This window comes from Podarcis melisellensis, assembly GCF_964234715.1.
Source record: "Podarcis melisellensis genome assembly, chromosome: 12".
NCBI lineage: Eukaryota > Metazoa > Chordata > Lepidosauria > Squamata > Lacertidae > Podarcis > Podarcis melisellensis.
The window spans coordinates 25672136-25687130 of record NC_138544.1 but is presented as its reverse complement, the minus strand read 5'-3'; the positions used below and the strand labels follow the sequence as shown (position 1 = coordinate 25687130).

Below are 14995 nucleotides of genomic sequence, written 5' to 3'. Positions count from 1 at the left end.
GTTAAAAGCCCGTTAGTAGCCGGGCGGGGGAGGGACGTCTGGTTCCAACGGTCGCCCTGGGGCTCACGCATTGCCATACCAACTGCGCACGCGCAGCCACGCACCTGGGCAGCGGGGTTTCCTAGGTCAGTCCGTGGGGAAGTCCTGTTGAAATCAGTGCTGCCTTAGCTGCCACTGAATATAGTTGGGGATTTTGACTGGTGGATTTGAAGGGACTGCGAGATAGATCTCAAATGCCTGAATCACAAGCGCCCTTGGAATTATTTTCCTTCTTTTTCCCGAATGTTTGGAAGGAAAAAACAACAAAACCCTCTTGATATTCATTTCTTTGTAAAGGAATCACCCCCAAGGAATGTTTCTTACTTGCACCTCAGAGATACAGTACAACCAGTGCTCTTTTCCCCCCTTAAAAAATGTTTAGGGGTACTCTCATTTCGACTCCAGAAAATTACCATTTTATAGTTCAGAGGGGGGGGGATATAGTAAATGGGCACAAGTACAAAGATTCACAAAATTTTTAGGGGTATGCGTCCCCCCAGAAAAAAAAGCACTGGATACATACAACCCAATGGGTTCTGTTGTTTCAGCATTCCAGGAAGGTTTAGCTAAAGAAATAACTTCAATAGACTATGATAATACAGTAATGGGAGATTTGGTAGAGAGGTTGCTTGGCTGCAAAATCTACTCATGAACACATTCAGAACTTTGTGTCAGTTATTTCTTTCAGCCACCAGGTGTCATAGTCCAAGAGGCCAATTTAACCAAGTAATATCTACCAACTGTTGCAACAGATGGGCCTTTTTTGCTCATGTATACAAAAAGTAGGAATCCTTGCAGAAAGTTATGGGTATATAGTATAGACAGAGGGACCCCTCCCCAAAGAATTTCAGAAATGATGTACACAGCTTAAACTTAACGCAGGAGCATTTTTTCTGTACAAGAACTATTTAAGTGAGAGGGAACAACCCTGGAACAGATCTGTATTTTTGTACAACTCACATTCATGAGGGAATTATTTTGCAGGATTAGTATTGTGCTTGTGAGCAATAGACACCACAGGGCATACAAATACAGAGATAATATAGTTGCACCTTTATAATCTAAGTGGTTACCACCTGCATGTTATGTGGATCAAACATAAATTGATCTCTCATTTCTTGATTGTTCACTTTTGTGAATTTCAAATAAAATTTGAACAATAGTCCCTGATATATCTTAAAAGATTTGCCTCAGCAGTACTTTGTTAAGAGCCATCTGGCCTCATTCATGTTTTATTAGGAACCATCTGGATCTGTATTTTTCCAACACTTGCTGCCTTAGGGCTTAGTCATAAAAAAGATTTTTTAAAAAACCACCCGATAAAGCATTGTTTCATGCATGTTATGTTACCATGTAACTTGACTTCAGTATAAATATTTGCTTTAGATGACGTTGAATGTCAAACATGCTTCCTTTCCCAGCTCCCCACCCCAATTAAAAACCAACCCCAAATAATCCAGGAATATTTTTCAACCTAGCTAAAGGCCCCCAGTGAGCTGCACTCTTGAAAATCCATTTGTCAATTTGGCTTTCACTGATTTCTCACTTTATCCTTGCTTATATTGGTTGCAACCAGCCTGTGTTAGTTGTGCTTCGCTTCCATTGAAATCAGTGGGACTTACCAAGTCATGTATAGCTTGTTCCATTAAACTTGGATGCCACTGGAATCAATGGAACAAATAAGTAATGATTTAACAAGCCCTCTTAAATTAAACAGGAATTGAGTTTGTCTGAATCCAGCTCAAAATTTCTCAACCAGTCCCTAGAACCACCACCAGCCATCCCACCTGCAACTGTAAGATAGCTTTGTTCACATTGCTTTCCAAGATTTTTTCCTCCACTTTCCCAGGCAGTCATGGGATTCTTCTTTCTGAGCAATGGTGTTGCTTCTGGGATTCCCTGACTCCAGTCAGCTGCAGCATGGGATGCATAAGGAATCCTAGTGCGCTTATATTCATGCCCTGGAGATAAGGAGCAGAGCAGGGATCACTGATTCCTGAGGTCTCCTTGCCTATCAGTGGATTGCCCAAGCCAAACAGCAGCTGCTTGACCTATCTTCTGAAGGCAGGGGAACAGGACAACAGCAAGCTCTTCTAGGGAGTTTTACAGACCAGATGCTACCTCAAGTATGTTGCATTGAAGGATCTGTGTCTTCACTGAAAGTGGGAGCCAGTAATTTCTCCCCAATGAAATCTGATTCTATTACTTGGGCTAGGTCTCCTCACTTCTTCCAAAGGGCATAGATTGTTGTTTCAAATTTGAATGCACCCTTCAGATCTCTCTCAACTCACTAGTGTACCTTGACCCCTAACTTGGGAGCTGCTGATCTAAGGATTGCTGCCAGAGTTTCTGTAACATTAGTAATGATTCCCAAATGAGCTTGTAACTCAGGTGAATGAAGACTGGCTTGGGATTGAATTACTTTAAGGCTGCCATGGTGCTCAATTTTAACTTTCAATATAGAATACACTCCAATGATATACCATATACTTGACTCTTGCCCCACCAAAAACTGCATAATTTTAAGGTCATTTATTTCTTCTACAAAAGCAATACACTTTAAGTGATTTCTGGTGACATCTAGTGGCTACGTATGGGCATTCGAAAATTATAATATTTTAATAGCACTGCAGGCCAAGCATAAGCCAAAGCCAACCTGGAAGCAATCTGCAAAGTATCTGGCATTTGCAGCCCCTTCATAGGTTATGCCTGCTTCTGGAATATTCTTAAAGACTTGGGTCTCAAATTCTTAAGGAATGCTTCTTCCCATATCAACCTGCTTGTGCACCAAGATCAGCAGAGAAGACCCTTTTCCATGTTTCATCTCTTAGGGCTGCCATATGTCTGGATTCTCCAGGATATTATTGGGACTTCAAAGGCAGAAATGACATCCAAGGGGGGGGGGTCCAAAAGGTGGCTCTTTGGCCTGGGGGAAAAAAAGCTCAACAATTTAGAGGTCTCCCTAAAATAAGCTCAACAACTTTCGGGGTGTCCTGGTTTTTACTTTTTGAAATATGGCAGCCCAACATCTTTAGCACACAAATGTATGAAAGAGAGCCTGCACTATGATCCTGGAATGCCTTCCTGAATGCCCTGCCTGTATTCTTTTAAGCACCAACTCAATAATGTTTCACTTGCCTAGGTATTTCAGAGCATGATGCCGTATTTTTAGCACACTGAATAGCTTTATTCATCTTATTTTACCATTGAATTGTGTTGTAATGATGTCATGTTTCTCTAGTTTGAAGTTTCCTTTAAATGCTACAGTCCACTTGCTGTAATTTAATGTGACCATAGAATCCATTTTTGGATGAAAGTTGGCTACTTTTTTATAATTAATGCCCCTTGCTACCTACAGTATGGTACATATCAGTTTTCATAATGTATTTTCCCCTCAGGGGTGAGGGAAAGCGAATGACCCATGCAAACCTCTGATGCCCCACCGTCGTCTCCAAAAATCTTATTCAGCCACCCTTATGGAGATTTTAACAAGCATCACCCAAACAGTTTTAAAGCTTATTAGTGCTGGAAACTTGGATTCTGAAATTCTCTGAAAACTGAATTTTGCACCACTCTTCCACAGGTTAATCGCTTAATGCTTTTGGTAGTGATCTTCTCTTTTCAAACCATAGGAATTATGTTTCTTTTACCAGATGTAGTGAAGGGGCTAAGAGACTACAGTATAAATCATCAAACTCCTAGTTCAAACGTGGCCTCTGCCTTGAGCTCGCTAGATGGCCTTAGATCAGGGGTCAGCAAACTTTTTCAGCAGGGGGGGCGGTCCGCTGTCCCTCAGACCTTGTGGGTGGCTGGACTATTTTTTTTTGGGGGGGGAATGAACGAATTCCTATGCCCCACAAATAACCCAGAGATGCATTTTAAATAAAAGGACACATTCTACTCATGTAAAAACACGCTGATTCCCGGACCATCCGTGGGCTGGATTTAGAAGGTGATTGGGCCAGATACGGCCCACAGGCCTTAGATTGCCTACCCATGCCTTAGATGAGCCATCTGCCATATGGGGTGTTTAAAGTGTTCTGGGCTGGGCTGTTGCTTGTCTCTCCCTCTATTTCACTGACCTGAACTCTATTATTCAGTGGCTTAGTGTACAATTCAGGTGAAGTCTTTGCTGCAGATGAACCTGCTGGATATGTAAGTGATATAGACATACTTAACATGGTCCTTATAAAACTACAATAAGATATGGCTGTTATAAAAACTACAAGAAAATGTATATGTAATTCTTTGAACACTGTCAAAGGGCTAAATAAATGGCAGATATTTTATTACCCCACAGTTTTGAAATGAATAGGGAGAAATACAGTAGCATGATCTCTCAACTTTATTTTGGGATATGGCAGCATGTCAAAGCTGCTGCCAAGCTGACAGCAGAGCAAGCAAAATAGCAAACCTGTTCTCTTTCCACTAGCAATAAGTTCACCATCTTTTGTTACTTTAAACCCAGAGGTTCTCATAAAACAAAACACATGCACAAACAAAAGGTTTCTGGTAGCACCTTGATCATTGTTTTTAAAGCTCATTTCCAGTAATTTTTGCATCATACAGATAAAACCAATAACACAAAAAAAGTTTCAGGATTCAGTAAACACCTCTGAGCTGCAAGTCACATGACCATCCTTGTGTGCTTCAAATTGCCCATTTTGGCGATTTGGGGGCTGACATAGGGTAAAGTTGTTGCACAGTAAACTACTGGCAGTGGAGGAAGGTGGGGCAATGGAGGATGTAGGGAGTGGCTAAATGTAATCCTGAAGACATTTTTTTATATCACTGAGGCAATTTTCTTGGTGCTGGTACCACAATACTTTGTCCAGCAAGAGCTGTGCCATGTGAGCTTTGGCTCAATACGGTCAATCCTTCGGGCACAAATAGAATTCCAGATCACCACAGGAAGCACAGAAGATGGACAGAGATGAGAGAAGCACATTTTTGCATGCAGTGTGAAAATTAGGTGTGGCGGCCTGGCCAGTTTGTAATGGTTTCCATCTGTCAAGGAGCCTACTAGATGTCATCTTAGGTCAGTGGTGGTGAACCTTTTAGAGACCGAGTGCCCAAACTGCAACCCAAAACCCACTTATTTATCACAAAGTGCCAACACGGCAATTTATGCCCCCGTGTCCAAGACTAAGAATTTGGGGACTCAAATTTTAGAGAATGGGGGGAGATGGGTTAGGGTTAGGGCTTTTTGGGGGGGAAGATTGCCCAAAATTGTTGAGCTTTCTAGGGGGGAAGGAATTGCACAGCGTTCTGCAGCTTTTTTTTTTTTAAGAATACAGAAAATCACTAACCACTCTTCGAAACGCCGAATTCCCTCACGTCAACGCAGCCAGCGTGCGCCTGCCCACTCAGCAACTATCTAGTTGTAGATAGAATAAAGAAGATATTCTACAGAACTGCTCTCCGAGTCGTTTATGCTCTGCTATACTCTGCTGTGCGACAACTGTCTTCTTGTGGAAGTGAATCCGGTGCTCACACCTCTAAGCTGTGAGTCCACAGCACTTTGACCTGTTCCTGTGCAGAAGGTGGTCTCTGGAAGTGCTACCCAGCTTGCCTAGCCCAGTAGGGGCTGAAGTGTGTGAGTCCAGTTGGTGGCACTGGCTCAAGGGTGATGCTTACATGCAACTCCTCCCAATGCCACTGTGGGCGAAACTTTTCTGGCTCACAGAAGTGGGGGGCATGCAACATCCACCAATGACCCTGTGGCCGGAACACACTCTAGTGAGCGTTTTCTGCCAGCACTGGCTTGGGGGGGGGGAGAGGGAGGAGCGGCTGGCCACTTCGTCTGCTGGGGCGATGGCGCACATGCCCACAGATGGCTCTGAGTGCCCACTCTGGCACAATTGCTATAGGTTTGCCACCACTGTCTTAGGTTGATCTATTTGTTCTGGACTATGGAGACTGGGAAGACTGAGCAGACCAGAAGCTCCATTAATAGCCGTCTATTTCCCCAGAGTTGCTTATCTAAGGAATAAAACGAACAGAAGTATCTCATTTGAAGGGCCTGCTTACCTGGGCCTGCAGATTGAGCAAGTTCTAGTGTGCGTCATATTCAGGGTTTCTTTCCAACTTAATTAAGCCTGTGTGCATTCTTACACTCCATGAAATCTGTATTTTTTTTTATCTGTGCTGTGGCATGGGATTTCTATGGCATGTTCTTTCATTCGCCTCATTAATCTGGAGAGTGTGCAGATGTTACAGCAAACCATTGAGGATTTTTGCCTGGCAAAATGTACAATGGTGATATCCTGGGGCGAGTATAAATATGACTCATCAGGCTTCCAACTGTCTACTTGGAAGGCAGACTGCAATGGAATTTTAAAAACTGCAACACAAAACACCAGGATGTGTGATGGTATTTGAGATGTAAAATTTATTAACATCTAACTAAACTAGTTACAGGGGATCAAATACATAATATGTTACTGTCACGGCCACCCAGGATGGGTCCCAGCTCACAAGAGACCTCACTCCGTTGCAGTTTATTTACAGGAAAAGTTTATTGAAGATTTCTGCTTCTCATACAGTTCAGCATTGTGGCCGTACGTCTGTCACGTTAGACCGCTGAAGTCCCCTCTGACTCCTCCCCTCTTCCACACCAACTTAATAGCCTGGCTCTAGACCACCTCTTCCTCTCCTTTCTTTTCCGCAGGGTCTTCCTGCCCCCCTGGGTTCCCTCTCTCCGTGACTCGCCTGAGGCTGAATCCTCTGCCGCCTCTTCCCCCCTCCTTCTGGCTTTGGGGCCGGGCTCCTCCCCTGAGCTCTCTCCACTTCCGCGCGCCTCTACGTTTGAACTTGGCGCGCGTACGTTGCTCCTGACCTTTCTTTCGACCGCTACACCACCCTTTGTTCTGCTCTCCACCCTTTCCGGCTGAACACCTTGCTCCAACCCCCTTTCTCTGTTCTCTCCTAATCCTGCTCCCTCCGAGAGGCTGACGACTCCACCCCCTTTACTCCGTTCCAGCTGAGACGCCTCTTGCTGCGTCTGTCTTCCACTGGGCTCCTCTCCGCTTCTCCCTTCTCCTCCCTTTTGCTTGATTAAGGTAACCCCCTTTTGAGAATCCTCTGACTCGCTGCTCAGACTCGTGGATTCCCTTAGAATTCCGTCATCTTCTTCCTCATCCTTCTGCCCCTCCTCCCACTCGCTCTCCGTCTCCTCTGTCATCTCCTCCTCTCTCCCAGAAACCCTGACATCCATCCCCCCCTCGAAGCCCCCCCTTCCCCCCTCCCGCTCGCCGGGTGCAGGTTGAGGAAAACGTGGTTCTTCCGGGGTCGGTTCAGGATACAGGTTGTCCACTTCAACGTTCTCCTCTGGCAGCTCCGTATATGTGTGTTCGAACTCGGGTTCCCCACCCAAAGACATCACAGTCTCTTCCTCCATCACTGTTTCTCCTGGCGCTGCCTGCCAAGGACCTACCATCCATCTCTGACTCCATGCCTCCCTTGGCTGATCCACCCACCAACAAGGGCCTGTCTCCTCCCCCCCCAGTCTCGGATCCCTGGTCGGGCTTGTTTCGGGCGTATGGCCCTCGGGCGAGGAGAAACCCTCGAACGTGCTGTCCGACAAAGTGGGCGTGAAAAGCCAATCATCAAAATACTCCTCGGGCATGGGCTTGTGCGGAAAAAGTGCATGGAACTCCTCCTTCAACAGGGGTTCGTCCAACGCGTAACCCGGCACCCAGCTATTGGCAGAGGCCGGAGTGCCTTCCCTGGCGAGAAAATATTCAACTCCCTCCTCCCCCCATCTCGAGTCCAGTATCTCTGTGACCTCGTTAAGAGGTTCTGGTCTTGGCGATTCCCCCCTCTCAGGCGCCCTCCTACGTGGCTCTGGGGGTGCTCCTGACTCTTGAAACCTGTGTGGGGTTTTGTAGGGAGTGAGCACCGACCTATGAAAGACCGGGTGCACCCTGGAACCCTCCGGAAGGGCTAGACGAAAAGCCACCGGATTGATCTTAGCCTCAACTTGATATGGCCCTAGCTGCCTGTGTCCTAACTTCTTCTTGGCCAATGACCTGGCCGGCATCGCGTGGGCTGCTAACCACACCCAGTCCCCAACCTGGATGTCCTCTCCCGCCCTCCTGTGCTTATCGGCCTGCACCTTATACGCCTGTTTTGCCAGCTCCAAATGTCTCCGCAGCTCCTCGTGCACCTCTTGCAACTCCGCTGCAAACTGGTCGGCATCTTGAGGCCCCCCCCCTCCTGGTGCCGCAAATCTCGGGAAGGTCCTGGGATGACGGCCATTGTTCGCGAAGAAAGGCGTCACCCCGGTGGATGCGTGTTTCGTGTTGTTGTAGGCGAATTCAGCCATCGGCAGATAGTCCACCCACGCCGCAGGTCGCTGGTTGGCGTAGCACCGCAGGTACTGCTGCATGATCGCGTTGACCCTCTCCGCTTGACCGTTGGTTTGTGGATGCCTCGCCGATGTCAGGTTGATTTTGACGTGCAAGATGCCCAGAAGCTTTCGCCAGAAAGTGGAAACAAACTGGCGCCCCCTGTCGGACAAGACGGACTGCGGAAGTCCATGCACTCTGAAGACGTGATCGATGAAGAGCTTTGCGGTCTGTTCTGCCGTCGCCACCTTGGCACAAGGGATGAAGTGCGCCATCTTGGTGAACAAGTCCACCACCACTAACACCGCCGTCTTACCTCTGGAGCTGGGCAGGTCTGTAACAAAGTCCAACGCTACCCTCTCCCACGGTTGCTGCGGTGTCTCCAGCGGTTCTAGCAATCCCGCCTGCTTCTGGTGCACTGGTTTGGACCTCTGGCAGATATCACACCTGGCGACGTAGTCCGCCACCTCTCCTCTCATCTGGGGCCACCAAAAGTCTCTAGCCACCAACTCCATCGTCTTCTCTTTGCCGAAATGGCCTGCACTAGGGGCGTCATGCAATTGTTGCAGAACCTTGGCTCGAAGCTCGTCGGTGGGCACGTAAAGGGCACCCTTACGAGTCAAAAGTCCATCTTGCAATTGAAACTCATCGTTGTCTCGCGACCCTCCGCGTAGTTCCTCCATCTTAGACTGTGCAAACTGATCCCTTTGCAACGCGCGTCGCACCGCGTCCAGGTCGACTGCGATGGTAGCGCACGTCCACGCCTGCGGTGCGAAAATGTGCTTTGCTGCGATTGGAGCTGCTTCCTCCAAGTATTGCGGCTTTCGGGATAGCGCGTCTGCAATAACATTGGAGTCTCCTGGGATGTATTCTATTTTGAAGTCGAAGTCCGCGAAGAACTCCGCCCAGCGCATGTGTCGCTGGGTCTGCAACTTAGCCGTCCGCCAATACTCTAAGTTCTTGTGATCCGTGCGGACCTGCACCGTGTGCTTGGCTCCTATCAAGAAGTGTCGCCACGCTTTGAAAGCTGCATGAATGGCCAACAACTCCCTGTCCCATATGGTATAATTGCGCTCCGTCTTGCTGAGCTTCCGGGAGTAGAACGCACCCGGTCTCCAGTTGCCTTGTGAATCCTCTTGCAAAAGAACGGCCCCAACCGCTCTGTCTGACGCATCGGTCTCTACCCGCATGGGTCTGCCGGGATTCACGTGGAGCAGCTGCTCTTCGGAGGCGAAAAGACCCTTAAGCGTCCGGAAGGACCGCTCCGCTTGTTCGGTCCAGACGAACTTCTTCTTCTTGGAACTGAGGGTGTCAGTGATAGCCGCCGTCGCGTTCGCAAAGCCTTTAATAAACTTGCGGTAAAAATTGGCAAAGCCGATGAACCTCTGGACCTCTTTCCGATTTCGAGGGCTTTTCCAGTCCAACAGCGCTTGAACCTTAGCCCTGTCCATGGCCAGTCCCTCGTCGGACAACTTGTAGCCAAGGAAATCAACCTCTCTGACATCAAACTGGCATTTTTCCAACTTGGCGTACAGCCTGTGTTCCTTCAGCCTCTGCAGGACCTCCCTCACGTCCTTATCGTGATCCTCCGGCGATTCCGAGAAAATCAGGATATCGTCGAGAAAGCAGACACACTTTTTGTAGAGGAGACCTGCTAGCACGTGGTGCATAAATGCTTGAAAAACGTGGCTGCCATTTTGGAGGCCGAAAGGCATGACTCTGTATTCGTATGTGCCCAGAGGGGTGAACATGGCGGTCTTCCACTCATCTCCTTTCCGGATGCGGATGAGATTGTAAGCTCCACGTAGGTCCAGCTTGGTGAAAATCTTGCCCCTCCTGACGGTCGCTAAAAGGTCGTCAATCTTGGGCATGGGGAAAGCTTTGGGCTTAGTCAAGCTGTTTATGAACCTGTAATCCACTATAAGCCTTTTTTGGGGCGTGTCTTTCTTCTTCACAAAGAAAACAGGGCTGCCTCCCGCTGCTTTAGATTCCTGGATGAAACCGCGCTTGAGGTTATGGTCTATGAACTCCCGAAGCTCTTGCATTTCGTCCTCCGACATGGAGTACAGCTTGGCAGCAGGCAGTTGCGCCCCTGGCACTAAATCAATCGCGCAGTCGTAAGGTCTGTGAGGCGGCAACTTGTCAGCTTCCTTCTCACAGAAAACCTCCAAGAAGTCCTGGTACTTGTGAGGCACTGTTTGCACCATACCCAGATGCAACTGCTGCTCGGCTTCTCCTCCCTGATCGGTCTGAAAGCAATGCTGAGCACAATACGATGAACAAAAGGTGATCTGCCGCTGATACCACGCAACCGCGGGACTGTGCCTCTCCAGCCAACTCATGCCTAACACGATGGGCGTGTCCGATAAGTGGGTGACATTGAAACTAATAAGTTCTCGATGGTTGCCAATCTGCATCAGCATGGGAGGGGTTTGCTGCACCACTTGCCCCCCCAGCAACTTCCTGCCGTCTACCGTGACCACGTTCAGAGGCGTCGTTGCAGGCAGGAGCGCCATGTTGTGCTGCTTAACGAACTGCAGTCCCACGAAGTCGGCGTTGCTTCCCGAATCGATCGTTATTGGAACCTCGAGGAGTCTCCCATCAGGCAGCTGGAGTGTTGCTGTGAGCAGAACTGCCGGTTTGGGAGGCAAAGGGTCCACGCTCTGCGGCGATGCTGGGGGCTTGTCTACAGATCCGCCTGGCTGAGCCCCAGGAGCTCTGCTTCCAGCCAGGCACTGTCGTTTCCCTGAAGTCGCTCCCCTGGTTGCACCTCTGCTGTCACAGTTGCCAGTGCCGCAGTGTGCTTCTGGAGCCTCTGGGGGCACTCTTTCGCCATATGGTGCGCACTGTCACAGATGTAACACTTCCTGGTTCCTCTAGGAGGCTTCGCTTTGGCTGCACCAGGGACAGGGCTCTGGGATGGCTTCTGAGCCCTAGCACCACCAATCTCCATTGGCTCCTCGCTGTCCTTCCCCATTGGCGAGGGGTGCGCACGGCTGAAATCCCTGTGCACAAAAGGGAGAGTCCTCGCTTGCGCACGCGCTTGGGGCCCGCCCTCCTCGTGCCACGGACGTCCCTCATGTCGAATTCCAATAGCTAAAGCCCGTTGCACCACGTCTTCTAGGGTCTGGGGTCTGTCCCCCCTAGCGATCTCATCCTTGATGGGGGGGCTCAATCCCTCCCAAAAAAGATCTCTGACCGGTTTACTGTCCTTTGGCCAATCTAAGGCGGTGAGCAATGCAAAAAATTTAGAGTGGTATTGGCGCACAGTCGCTTTCCCCTGCCTCAGCCCGTGCATTTGACGGCGCGCAATGTCCACATCCACAGAGGATTGAAAACAAGAATCCATCGCTTTGATGAACGCAGTTGAATTGCGACGGGCCGGTCCATCTTCGCGCCACAGATTGCGTAGCCAAGCCCTGGCCTCCCCATGCAGGTGCGAAACAATGAACCCCACTTTCTCCTCCTCATCTTTAAAATCGTGACGGAGTAAATGCAGTGCATACACGACGTCCGCTCTGAAATTGGGATAGTCTTGCAAGTTGCCATTAAAATGCGGAACCAGGGCACCCCCCCGCCGTCCAAGCGCAATGCCCTCCGCTCTGGATCCTGGGGCCCCCGCCCTGTCCGCGTGTTCCCACCTTGCCTGCAAATCCTGGCACGTCTTCTCCAAGTCGTCATTCTTCTTCTGCGAAGCAATGACTGCCGATGTGAGAGCGGTAACCTGATCCCGCAGTGCAACCAGCTGCTCCTCAGCGCTCATGGCTGCTCCCGTTCGTGAGCTTCGCAAAAAAAAAATTTTTTGCTTTCAGAGAGGGGACTTACTGTCACGGCCACCCAGGATGGGTCCCAGCTCACAAGAGACCTCACTCCGTTGCAGTTTATTTACAGGAAAAGTTTATTGAAGATTTCTGCTTCTCATACAGTTCAGCATTGTGGCCGTACGTCTGTCACGTTAGACCGCTGAAGTCCCCTCTGACTCCTCCCCTCTTCCACACCAACTTAATAGCCTGGCTCTAGACCACCTCTTCCTCTCCTTTCTTTTCCGCAGGGTCTTCCTGCCCCCCTGGGTTCCCTCTCTCCGTGACTCGCCTGAGGCTGAATCCTCTGCCGCCTCTTCCCCCCTCCTTCTGGCTTTGGGGCCGGGCTCCTCCCCTGAGCTCTCTCCACTTCCGCGCGCCTCTACGTTTGAACTTGGCGCGCGTACGTTGCTCCTGACCTTTCTTTCGACCGCTACACCACCCTTTGTTCTGCTCTCCACCCTTTCCGGCTGAACACCTTGCTCCAACCCCCTTTCTCTGTTCTCTCCTAATCCTGCTCCCTCCGAGAGGCTGACGACTCCACCCCCTTTACTCCGTTCCAGCTGAGACGCCTCTTGCTGCGTCTGTCTTCCACTGGGCTCCTCTCCGCTTCTCCCTTCTCCTCCCTTTTGCTTGATTAAGGTAACCCCCTTTTGAGAATCCTCTGACTCGCTGCTCAGACTCGTGGATTCCCTTAGAATTCCGTCATCTTCTTCCTCATCCTTCTGCCCCTCCTCCCACTCGCTCTCCGTCTCCTCTGTCATCTCCTCCTCTCTCCCAGAAACCCTGACAGTTACACAGTAAGATGAGCCAGAACTTTTATAGCAAGTTCATGGTATAAAAAGAAAAACAAAGAAAACTGGAAGACAATAATATTGCAACAGTGAAAACAACCATTGTATAATGATACAGTCCATCAGCAGGTTAAAGTAAGTACCTTCCCAATCCAAATGAGTTTATCATTTGAACAATGAAATATTTGTAGCAATCAAGCGTTCATGTGAAGCAGAGTAACTTCTGAACAGTAACTTGAAAACCAAAATGTTAAAGGATCAGCCTGATTCTGAAATGGTAACAATTTCACCTAGTTTCTACAGAATTAGGAGCTGAAGGAGGCCAGGATTGTTGTTGGTTTTGTTGTTGTTGTTGTTTTTTGCAAGGAGTCTAACAAGATTTTGTGAAAAAATTCAAAACAATATTAAAGAATTTGGAAATATATTAATGTGGCAGCTAAATAGGGAGAAAAGTAGAGAAGAGCGATAGCTTTATTGTCCTTAGATTTAGGTGAAAAAATAGTTGCTTTAAGTAAAAAAAGATATGCAGTAACACTGATTATGTTTTATTGACAACAGAAAGCTAGCTTATTTTCCTTCTTTATTTCCCAAAGTCCTTCAGTATGGAGAGAGACCATCCAATCCACCTTCTTCACAGCACCCTAAACTGTTATTTTTCTCCTTCCAACTACTTCAGATGGTTTAGACTGCAGTGTTTCCCAACCTTGTGCCTCCAGCTGTTTTTGGCCTACAATTCCCATCATCCCTTGCCACTGGTCTTGCTAGTCAGGGATGATGGGAGTTGTAGGCCAAAAACATCTGGAGGCACAAGGTTGGGAAACACTGGTTTAGAGAATACAAGAAATTCCCTCATATATTTTTCCCAAACAAAAACAACTTCCACTGTTCTGTATACCGTATTTACGTATTATAGGGTAACAGAGAACAGAAAAAAATGTAGACCAGTAGAAAAAGCAGCTAACTTTTACTCATCCAATATATCAAATCTGCACCAGCCCCATACTGAGGAGATTCTGTGCTTGGTACATTTGAACCAAGCATAGAATGAACATGACAAAATAATGACAAGGGTGGAACAATTTAATTCAAAAATAAGAGTGGGGATAGATGGATACAAGATTGTACCCCACCTGATTGTAGCCACGGTCAGTTAGCACACCCCAGACAAGGTTACCAATGATATGGTCTTATCCTGGCGCTAGGGTGCCTTATTTCTCAAAAGGGAATCCTCTATTTGAAGGACTGTCAGATTCAAGTCTGGTTTATAGATTTAGGAACCACAGGAAAGGAGAGTAGAGAAGACCTTGAAGTTGCTCATCAACGATTAATACCTGGACAGCAAAATAGCTCACCTGGTCACAGTCTTCTCCACTATAAGATGTATTGACTTTCTAATTAAATTATAGTACTTATTTCTAAATTTGCATAACCAAATCTGTATCATCTTTAAACTCATTCCTTTAGTGATGCAAGGCATAAGTGGTGGTTCTGCCCGGAGCAAGCGACCAGTAATTCTGGCCCTGGATAGTTGCTTCAACTTGTCCTGCCCCAGAAAACATTTTGCAGAGAAAGTCCCTTTGGATCCAACCTCATATACTTGTACGTATGTTATTTCCCAGGCTTTGGAACACCCTTCCTGGATAGGCTAGATTGGCTCCCTTCTTGATGTCCTTTCACTGGCAGGTGAAGACTCTTTTATTCCTCGTTCTTTTGGGAATTGACTGCATATAAGGAAAGGGCTCTTAATAGTGTGATGTACTGTGTCCCTTCCTCCCACTGTCTGTATTTTAATGGATACAGTTTCAACACAGTTTAATTGCTTTTTAACCATAACCTTTAATATGCTGAAGCAAAACAAAAAATCATTCCAGTAGCCCCTTAGAGACCTACTAAGTTTGTTATTGGTATGAGCTTTCGTGTGCATGCACACTTTTTCTGTGCATGCACACGAAAGCTCATACCAATAACAAACTTAGTTGGTCTCTAAGGGGCTACTGGAAGGAATGTTTTGTTT

The 14995-nt window shown here is 47.9% G+C and overlaps 1 long non-coding RNA gene across 1 annotated transcript; it reads left to right on the top strand.

The window, feature by feature from the left end:
• Nucleotides 1-4: 4 nt before the first annotated feature.
• On the top strand, nucleotides 5-14824 carry LOC309353824. The gene is made up of 3 exons (XR_014162029.1): nucleotides 5-125; nucleotides 1757-1847; nucleotides 14462-14824. It is a non-coding gene; the product is annotated as an uncharacterized lncRNA (long non-coding RNA).
• Nucleotides 14825-14995: the final 171 nt, after the last annotated feature.